Raw genomic sequence first — 9,859 nt, forward strand, 5'->3', positions numbered from 1 at the left:
CCTTTTGTTGTTTTGGCAGAAACAGAAAATAAAAGTAAAGACCCAGAAAATCTGTGAGGCTTCAGGTCAGAGCACATGCATGTTAGATCTCATAGCCTGTCGGTAACCTTTTCTCCCTTCTGTGTTAAAGGTTCATAAACATGGACTGCATCTCTTGTTATTTCATCAGAGTGAGCTCATCGAAAGCCCTTGAGGTGACTTAGTACCCTATGAACCATTCTTGTCAATTTTACCTAGAGACCCACTGAGAGGCACCCAGGCTGGAGTCCACTTCTTTTAAAATCTGAAAGCTTGATTTATCTGTGTGCTGTGCTGTGATTTTTACTTTCTTCTTGTCCCAGAACCACATTTCTGTTGGTGCCACGTTTTTGTCAGCAGGGATGCCTTGAGCAGTTTTCTATCAATAAATACCGTTGGTTTTTCATTTCCATTGGATGTATTCTTGGAATTCTTTGTTTACACTCAAGAGCCTTAAGTTTACCTGTTGGAGCCACCGTAGTATCAGTGGGTTCTACCATCATCTTCATTTTACTAAAAAATATCTATAAGCAGAGTGTAAACAGAAACCTAGTGAAGTTAGAAGTAACTTTTTTTTTTTTTTTTTTTTATTTAAGAGGAAAAAGAGAAAAACACAAAACAAACCAAAGCGGCGTAAGGGTACACGCAATACAGAACTACAAAACAAAACAAAACAAAACAAAACAAAACAAAAAACCATAACAGTAAAAAATTACCTGCTAGTAGATTACACACTATTTTCTTGAAAATAGTTCCTCAAATCACAGTATCAAAGAACACAAGGTGGACATTCAAACAGGGAGACTGCAAACAGCTGTGTTCAATGTTCCAAAAACATTGATAAAGTCAGCTATTTAACACCCCCAAACACACTTGCTGTTATATCCGTTAGAGCTCCTTTTCTTTTTTTTTTTTCCCTCTCTTTTTTACAACAAAATTTACACATCTTGGATTTTATTACTCCTTAGTGCTTATTACTTTCTTTGGGGGGGGGGGAAGAATACAGTCAAATATGGCAAAACAAAGCTGTCAGTCAATACCAAGGATAGACGTAGCACATGGTGTAGAACAGAGTACAAGTTTATCAACAATGGTTATCAACGTTGTCCCTTGTTTCCTTAAAAAGAATTGTCTATCTTATTAGATATTATAAAGTTGGACAAAACAGTAGAGAACAAGACCAATAAAACTTAGGCGTTGTAAACATTACAGGACTTCCAAAGAAGACAATAGTCAAACCAGAATGGGTATCTTAGTGAATCTTATTGTCTTCAAAGTAGTTGCCTATGTCTTCAAACTTGATACTATCATATAGAATGGAACAGAGTCTAATCAGTCAAAACAAGATCGTGGGAGTACTACAGGACTTCAAAACAAGTTAATAGGAAATCGAAAAGAGTTACTATTTATATATCCTAATTTTTTTGAATTTTTTCTTTAATTAAGACAAACATAAGAAATGACTAAATAATTTTTTTTGAAACAATAAGGGGGAGATTGAGATAAAACAGGACATAACAATATAACAATAGAGGTCACAGCATGACTGTTTCAATAACCTAGTACTTCACCACCTTATAACCTGACTTAATAGTAGTTACCATAGTGTCTTTTTCCTTGAAATATTTGGGTAAAACTTCATATACTCTAGCTTCAAATATTTTCATATCAAGAAGCCCAGAATAAAGCCTTTCTAATTAATGAGTGAAAACTTTATAAGGCTTCAAGGCCACCTAATGGGGAATCATGATTACCACATATTTTTATATATTTGAATCATTACTTACATTAGGGAAACTATTCGGTATTCACACATGCGAGATTGATTTATTTCACTTATGAGTATGGTCTCAAGCTGTGCCCATTTATTGATAAATATCTCAATGTGATCCTTCTTTATAGCTGAATAATACTCCATTGTATAGAAATACCACAACTTTTTTATCCATTCCTCAGTTGATGGGCACTTGGGTTGTTTCCAAGATCTGGCGATTACAAATTGTGCTGCTATAAACATAGGTGCACATATATCACTGTGGTATGATGCTTTCAGTTCTTCTGGGAATATGCCTAGAAGTGGAATAGCTGGAATAAATGGGATTTCCAGTCCCAACTTTTTGAGAAATCTCCAGACAGATCTCCACAAAGGCTGTACCAGTCTACACTCCCACCAGCAGTGCAGGAGAGTTCCTTTTTCCCCACAGCCTCTCCAGCATTTGTTGTCGGTTTTCTTGATCCTGGCCATTCTTTCAGGAGTGAGATGGTATCTCAGTGTGGTTTTAATTTGCATTTCTCTAATGACCAATGATGATGAGCATTTTTTCATGTATTTATTTGCCATTTGCATTTCTTCATCTGAGAATTGCATATTCATCTCAGATGCCCATTTTTGGATTGGATCTTTGAATTTCGGAGGTCTGAGTTTCTTTAATTCTTTATATGTTTTAGACAAGAGGCCCTTGTCTGAGAGAGAGTTCACTAAAATCTTTTCCCAGTTTGTGGGTTTTCTTTTCACTATGCTGGAGATTTCTTTTGACATGCAGAAACTTTTTAATAAGAAGTGGTCCCAGTTATTGATTCTGGGAAGTATTTCCCGTGCGGTTTGAGTCCTGTTCATGAATTCTTTACCTACTCCTATGTCTCCAAGGTTTCTACCTATTTTGTCTTCCAATAGATTTAGTGTTTCTGTTTTAATATTCAGATCTTTGACCCATTTACATTTTAATTTAGTACATGGTGATAGACATGGGTCTAGCTTTAGTTTTCGGCAAATGGAGAGCCAGTTTTTCCAGCACCATTTATTAAAGAGACTGTCGTTCTTCCAGTGAACCTGCTTGGCTCCTTTATCAAAAATAAGGTGGTTGAGTGTGTTTGTAGTTGTGGTTGTATCTTCTAATCTATTCCACTGATCTTCAGCTCTGTTTTGATTCCAATACCATGTTGATTTTACTACTGTTGCTTTGTAGTATAACTTCAAGTCAGGGATTGTGATGCCTCCTGCTTTGTCTTTGCTGCTTAGAATTGCCTTTGCGATTCTAGGTCTCTTCTGGTTCCAGATGAAATTTAGGAGTGATTTCTCTAGATCTATAAGGTATGTTGATGGTATTTCTATTGGGATTGCATTGAATCTGTATAACAGTTTTGGGAGAATGGCCATTTTCACAATGTTTGTTCTTCCTATCCATGAGCAAGGGATGTCTTTCCATTTTCTGAGATCATCTTCAATTTCCTTTTTCAGTGTATTATAATTTTCACTGTATAAGTCTTTCACTTCTTTCGTAAGAGTAATTCCTAAATATTTCATTTTTTTGCTTGCTAATGTGAATAGTCCAGTTTCTCTTATTTCCCTCTCTGTAATTTTGTTGTTCGTGTATAGGAATGCTATTGATTTCTGAGTATTGATTTTGTATCCAGCCACATTACTGAATTTATTTATTGTATCTAAGAGTATTTCAATGGAGTTTAGGGGGTCTTCTATGTAGAGTATCATGTCATCTGCAAACAATGATAATTTAACTTCTTCTTTTCCTATCTTTACCCCTTTTATTTCTCTTTCTTGCCTAATTGCTCTGGCTAGTACTTCCAGTACTATATTAAATAGGAGTGGTGATAAAGGACATCCTTGTCTTGTACCCGATTTTAAAGTAAAGGCTTTCAATTTTTGGCCATTTAGTATGATGCTGGCTGTTGGTTTGTCATAAATGGCCTTTATTATATTGAGGTAAAGACCATTTATTCCAATTTTCTGTAAAGTTCTTATCATGAATAAGTGTTGGACCTTATCGAAGGCTTTTTCTGCATCTATAGAGATGATCATGTGATTCTTATTTTTGGCTTTATTGATATGGTGGATTACATTTATTGATTTGCGTATGTTGAACCATCCTTGCATTCCTGGGATGAATCCCACCTGGTCATGGTGTATAATCTTCTTGATGATTTGCTGGATCCTATTTGCCAATATTTTATTGAGGATTTTTGCATCTGTGTTCATTAGGGAGATCGGTCTATAGTTCTCTTTTATAGTTGGGTCTTTCTCAGGTTTTGGTACTAGAGTAATATTTGCTTCCAGGAATGACTTAGGAAGGATTGCTTCCCTTTCAATTTCATTGAATAGTTTGAGGAGTGTCGGCATTAGGTCTTCTTTATATTTCTTGTAGAATTCTGCAGTGAATCCATCTGGGCCTGGGCTCTTCTTGGTGGGCAAGGACCCAATTACATTCTCAATTTCATTAGCAGAGATTGGGTTATTCAACAGTTTTATATCCTCTTGATCTAGCTTTGGTACTTCATATGCTTCTAAGAATCTGTCTATTTCTTCTGTGTTATCAAACTTTTGAGAGTAGAGGTTTTCGAAATAGGTGTTGATGATCCTCTGTATTTCTATTGGGTCTGTAGTGATTTCTCCTTTTTCATTTCTTATTGCATGAATTTGAGCTTTTTCTTTCCTTTTTTTAATAAGGTTGGCTAGGGGCTTATCGATTTTATTTATTCTTTCAAAGAACCAACTCTTTGATTCGTTGATTCTTTGGATTGTTTTCTTAGTCTCTATTGCATTGATTTCTGCTCTGATTCTTATAATTTCCTCTCTTCTTTTGGCTTTGGGCTTGACTTGCTCTTCTTTTTCTAGCTGTTTGAGGTGTAGCATCAAGTTATTTACTTGTATTCGTTCTGTTTTCCTGATGTGGGAACTCAGTGCAATAAATTTTCCTCTCAGAACGGCTTTCATTGCATCCCACAGATTCCGGTAAGTTGTATCTGCATTTTCATTTTCTTTTAGGTATTGTTTAATTTCTTCTTTAATTTCTTCTGTGACCCACTGATTACTCAAGAGTGTGTTATTTAGTTTCCATGTGTTTGCGGAATTTTTGCAGTATCCTTTGTCATTAATTTCTAATTTCAGAGCGCTATGATCCGATAATATGCAAGGGATGATTTCAACTCTTTTGCATTTGCTTAAATATGTTCTGTGAGCTAATATATGGTCTATTTTAGAAAATGATCCATGTACTGCTGAGAAGAATGTGTATTCTGATGTTGTTGGGTGGAACATTCTGTATATGTCTATCAAACCCATTTGTTCACAGGTGTGATTCAGTTCTGTTATTTCTTTGCTCATTTTCTGTCTGGTTGATCTGTCCCTTGGTGTCAGTGGTGTATTAAGGTCTCCTGTTACAATTGTGTTACTGATAATTTGAGTTTTCATTTCTGTTAATAATTGTTTTATATAACTGGGTGCTCTGGAATTTGGTGCGTATATATTTAAGATAGTTATCTCTTCCTCTTGGAGTTTTCCCCTTACGAGTATGTAGTGACCTTCTTTGTCCTTTATGGTCATTGTTGGTTTAAAGTTCACGTTGTCTGCAAACAGAATGGCTACTCCTGCCTTTTTTTGGATTCCTGCTGCATGAAGAATTGTTTTCCATCCTTTGACTTTCAGTCTGTGAGTATCTTTCTGGGTTAGATGGGTTTCCTGTAAACAGCATATGGTTGGATTTTGTTTCTTGATCCATTCTGCTAGTCTGTTTCTTTTGATTGGTGCATTGAGACCATTTACATTAATGGTTATTACTGTTAAATGCTGGTTAATTGTAGGAATGTTATCTCTCTGCTGTTGCATCTTTATCTTTCGGTTCTGTTTAATTATTTGCTTTGCTTAGTGGTTTTTTCCTTTGTGTATCTAAACTGTCTTTCAATATTTTTTGCAGGGTTGGTTTGGTGTTCATGAAGTTCTTCAGCTGTTCTTTGTCATGGAAGTATCGTATTGCACCATCTATTTTGAATGATAGTTTTGCAGGATATATCAGTCTTGGTTGGAAATCATTTTGCTTTAGGATCTGGAATACTTCACTCCATGCTCTTCTTGACTTTATCGTTTGTGCTGAGAAGTCTGCTGTGATTCTGATAGGTTTTCCTTTATAAGTGATTTGTCTTTTCTCTCTGACAGCTTTTAATAATCTATTCTTGTGTTGGATTTCTGGGATGGTGACTATTATATGTCTGGGTGTAGTTTTATTTTGGTTATGACTGTTTGGAGTTCTATATGCTTCACTGATCCTGATGTCAGTTTCTGATCTCATGCTTGGGAAATTTTCAGCTATTACTTCTCTAAATATCCTCCTGACATCCTTCATGTTGTCTCCCTCTCTTTCATTAATCCCTATCATTCTTATGTTATTCTTCTTTGCATCGTCTTGCAGTTGTTGAATTGTTGTTTCCTGGTTCCTTGTTATTTTCAAAAGATCTTTCCTTTCCTGTTCACTAGCTGCAATCCTGTCTTCAAGGTCTGAAATTCTATCTTCACTTTCATTAAGGCGGTTTTTACAACTTTCAGTGGAGTTTTTTATTTCCTGTATATCTCTGTGCATCTGCATTATGTATTCTGTTTGTTTCTTATATTGCTCGTCTAGGGATTCTATCTTTTTGTTTAGTTCCTCCAATTTTTTATCTGTGTTTTCTTTAGATATATTTAGAATCTCTTTCATTTCTTTTATCATTTCTTCTTTTATCTGGGAGATTATTTCGAGTTTGAATTTCTTTAAAGCTTCCTGGAGTTGCTTGTCAATTTCAGTGGCTATTGTGTCCGATATATGAGGTGGATGGGATATATTTTCTTCTATATACATTGCTCCTAGGGTTTCTTGAGATGGGCTGGAGGTTTGAGGTTGTAATTTGGTCTTTCGTTTTGTCATTTTCCTATATTTCTGTGTTTCAAGTGTTACTTGAAAGCTTCCTCAGGATCTGTTGAAAATCCCCTTCTATGTTTGGAGCTACTGGGACTCTGGCGCCGTGCTACTCCAAGCCATTAGGCCTACAGAACCAGTGGCCCTCCTCTGCCTGCTCAGAACTCCGCAGTTCCAGACAAGCTGGGCCTCAGGGACACTGTGCGCCCACCTGCCCCTTGGAAGCTCCACAGTTCTTCAATCGCAGCCGGGTTAGGGTACTCACCACAGGCCGCAGTGCTTCAGGAACCTGTGGACCCTCCCTGGTTGCAGAGATATCCACAGTCCTCCAGACACGCAGAGAGGCCAGTGAGGGCACCCCAGATCTGCCCAGCTCCTCCTCTGCAGACCTGTGGCCAGGCGCGGCAGCTAAACAGGCTGGGCTAGGCTGGTAGTGTGGGCCAGCCCACCTATTGGGAGCTCAGCAGGTCTCCAAATGAAGCCGGGAATGGGGAGGCTGATGTGGAAGCCTTAAACCCACCTCTCTCCTTCACTGCACCTGGAAGCCTGAGGGAACTCCAGCAGTCTGGGCGCAGAAATCCAGAGTCCTCCAGACACGCAGAGAGGCCAGTGAGGGCACCCCAGATCTGCCCAGCTCCTCCTCTGCAGACCTGTGGCCAGGCGCGGCAGCTAAACAGGCTGGGCTAGGCTGGTAGTGTGGGCCAGCCCACCTATCGGGAGCTCAGCAGGTCTCCAAATGAAGCCGGGAATGGGGAGGCTGATGTGGAAGCCTTAAACCCACCTCTCTCCTTCACTGCACCTGGAAGCCTGAGGGAACTCCAGCAGTCTGGGCGCAGAAATCCAGAGTCCTCCAGACACGCAGAGAGGCCAGTGAGGGCACCCCAGATCTGCCCAGCTCCTCCTCTGCAGACCTATGGCCAGGCGCGGCTGCTAAACAGGCTGGGCTAGGCTGGTTGTGTGGGCCAGCCCACCTATCGGGAGCTCAGCAGGTCTCCAAATGAAGCCTGGAATGGGGAGGCTAATGTGGAAGCCTCAAACCCACCTCTCGCCTTCACTGCACCTGGAAGCCTGAGGGAACTCCAGCAGTCTGGGCGCAGAAATCCAAAGCTAGAAGTAACTTTCTAAGGTCACAAGCCTGGTAAATATCATTAATAATTGCAAACAAAACTAAAAACTAGAACCCAGCATCAATGTTATTTAATAGTCATGGAACATACATGCAAAGGAATGTGGAACAAATTAACTGCTTGGTTTATTTATAATGAGTAAGTCTCAAAAACATTATTGAGAGGAAAAAAAGCAAGTAGCAGACATCTTTAGTTGAGGATAAAATATGCAACAGCACCTGTAATCTCTGAGGATTCTGAGTTTTCTTTTCCATTTCCAGAATTGCCCTGTGTCTGTGGTGCTTCTTTCTTCTTCCCTTCCTAGGGAGTTGGCTTTCCCTGAATGTCAGATGATTTTTGTCTTTGTCTTAGTTACTTTTTACTGGTTGCTGAGACAAAATACCTGATGTCCAAAGTTGGGAAAGGAAAGATTTATTTCTCACAGTTTTTTGAGGTTTCAGCCCATACTCAGTTGGCTCCAAGGCAGGGTGGCAGGGCAGGGCCACAGTTCATGCAGGCTGCAAACAGCAAGGCAGAAAGGGCAAGAGAGAGAGACACGCCTTCTTCCAGCCATTACATTGTATGCTGACTCCACCCCTAGGCGGGTGCAGCACTGACACCATCAATCCAAGCGCTAGACAATGAACCAATCACAAATGCACAATGCTATGGCACGAGACCTGGGGGCCACTGACATAAACCATGACAGTCTTGTTCCCATTTCTGTGAAAGGAACAACTGGGATATCAGGGTAGAGCTTGTTGACTGACAGCTACCCCCACAGAGCTGACTTTGTCCCTGAGACCAGGGTTGCAGCTGGTAGACATCTTCTCCCAACCTGCTGCTGTTTGGCCTTGCCAGGAAGTTGGAAAGGTACCCTGGCTCCCCTTGGTTGGGTCTTAAGGATCCCTGTGCAAGGGTGCTTGCACAGTCTGACTCCCCTGTCCCTGTTCCTTGGTGGAAAACTTTAATTGCAAACCTCCTTGTGTTAGGGAATCATGCCTTTTCTTTCATTTTCACAGGGTCTTGGGAGAATAGCAGACCCACTCAGTGGCTAAGTCAGTGGCCACTGAAGCATCTGTTGATACTGTTCTCTTTCTCCATTCCCCATGTCTCAGTTTATGTGTGTTTGTGAGTGTGCATTCCTGTCTATGCATAGTGGTTTGTCTCCGGGCTCACCTCGGATATCAAATTCCAAGGATATTCAAGTCCTTTTAGAGAAAAACAGCTTTTGCATGTAACCTGTGCATATCCCCCCACACACACTTGAAACCATCCCTAGATTCCTATACAAATCTTGATACCTAATACAACATAAGTGAAATGTAAGTAGCAGTCATGCTACATGATTTAAGGAAAAATCTATTCTGTACATATTGAGTACCTTTGGAATTCTTTCCTAACATTTCCAGTCTGCAATAGGTTGAATCCATGCCTGTGAAACCCATAAATCTTGAAACCCAGCTGTGTATGTATCTGTGTGCATCACGTGTCTGTCTGTGCCTGCATGCCTCAGTAAAACATATCTCCACTGTCAAATGCTGGAATATATAGTTGATGAGTATAAGCCACCCTGAGCCCAAGCATCTCTACAGCCATAGCAGCTGCCTCTCACTTCCACTGCCCATGGTCCACCAGGAAGGGGCCAGAAGGGCGTCTTGGGTCCCAGGCAAGTCCACGCAGTGCATGCAACAAGGAGCCACCTTCCTTTGGCTGTTGTACTGTGCCCTTCCTCATCAAGGCAAGGGCCACACGAGTGCAGGCCATGCTCAGGCTCTCCTCTCCCGCGGAGAAAGACCCTGGATGATTTTAACTGCAGCCATTGACAAGCAGTTAAGCCACAGTTTAAATTCTCCTCTCCTCCCAGATGTGTGACTTTGGAAATATCTCCTCCACTCTTTGAGGCTTATTTTCCGCATCAACTTTTCCTTACATTGCTGGGAAAATTAGATGACATAATGTCACACAGTGGCCTCCAGGTGGAGCCATAGGCACCTGTAATGATGAACAGGCACTGGAACTGGGGTATCTCCGGTTTCTGCATCACTGTTC

This window comes from Cavia porcellus, unplaced genomic scaffold (genome assembly GCF_034190915.1).
Source record: "Cavia porcellus strain 051 isolate PalLab524CR breed Dunkin Hartley unplaced genomic scaffold, mCavPor4.1 scaffold_19, whole genome shotgun sequence".
Lineage (NCBI taxonomy): Eukaryota > Metazoa > Chordata > Mammalia > Rodentia > Caviidae > Cavia > Cavia porcellus.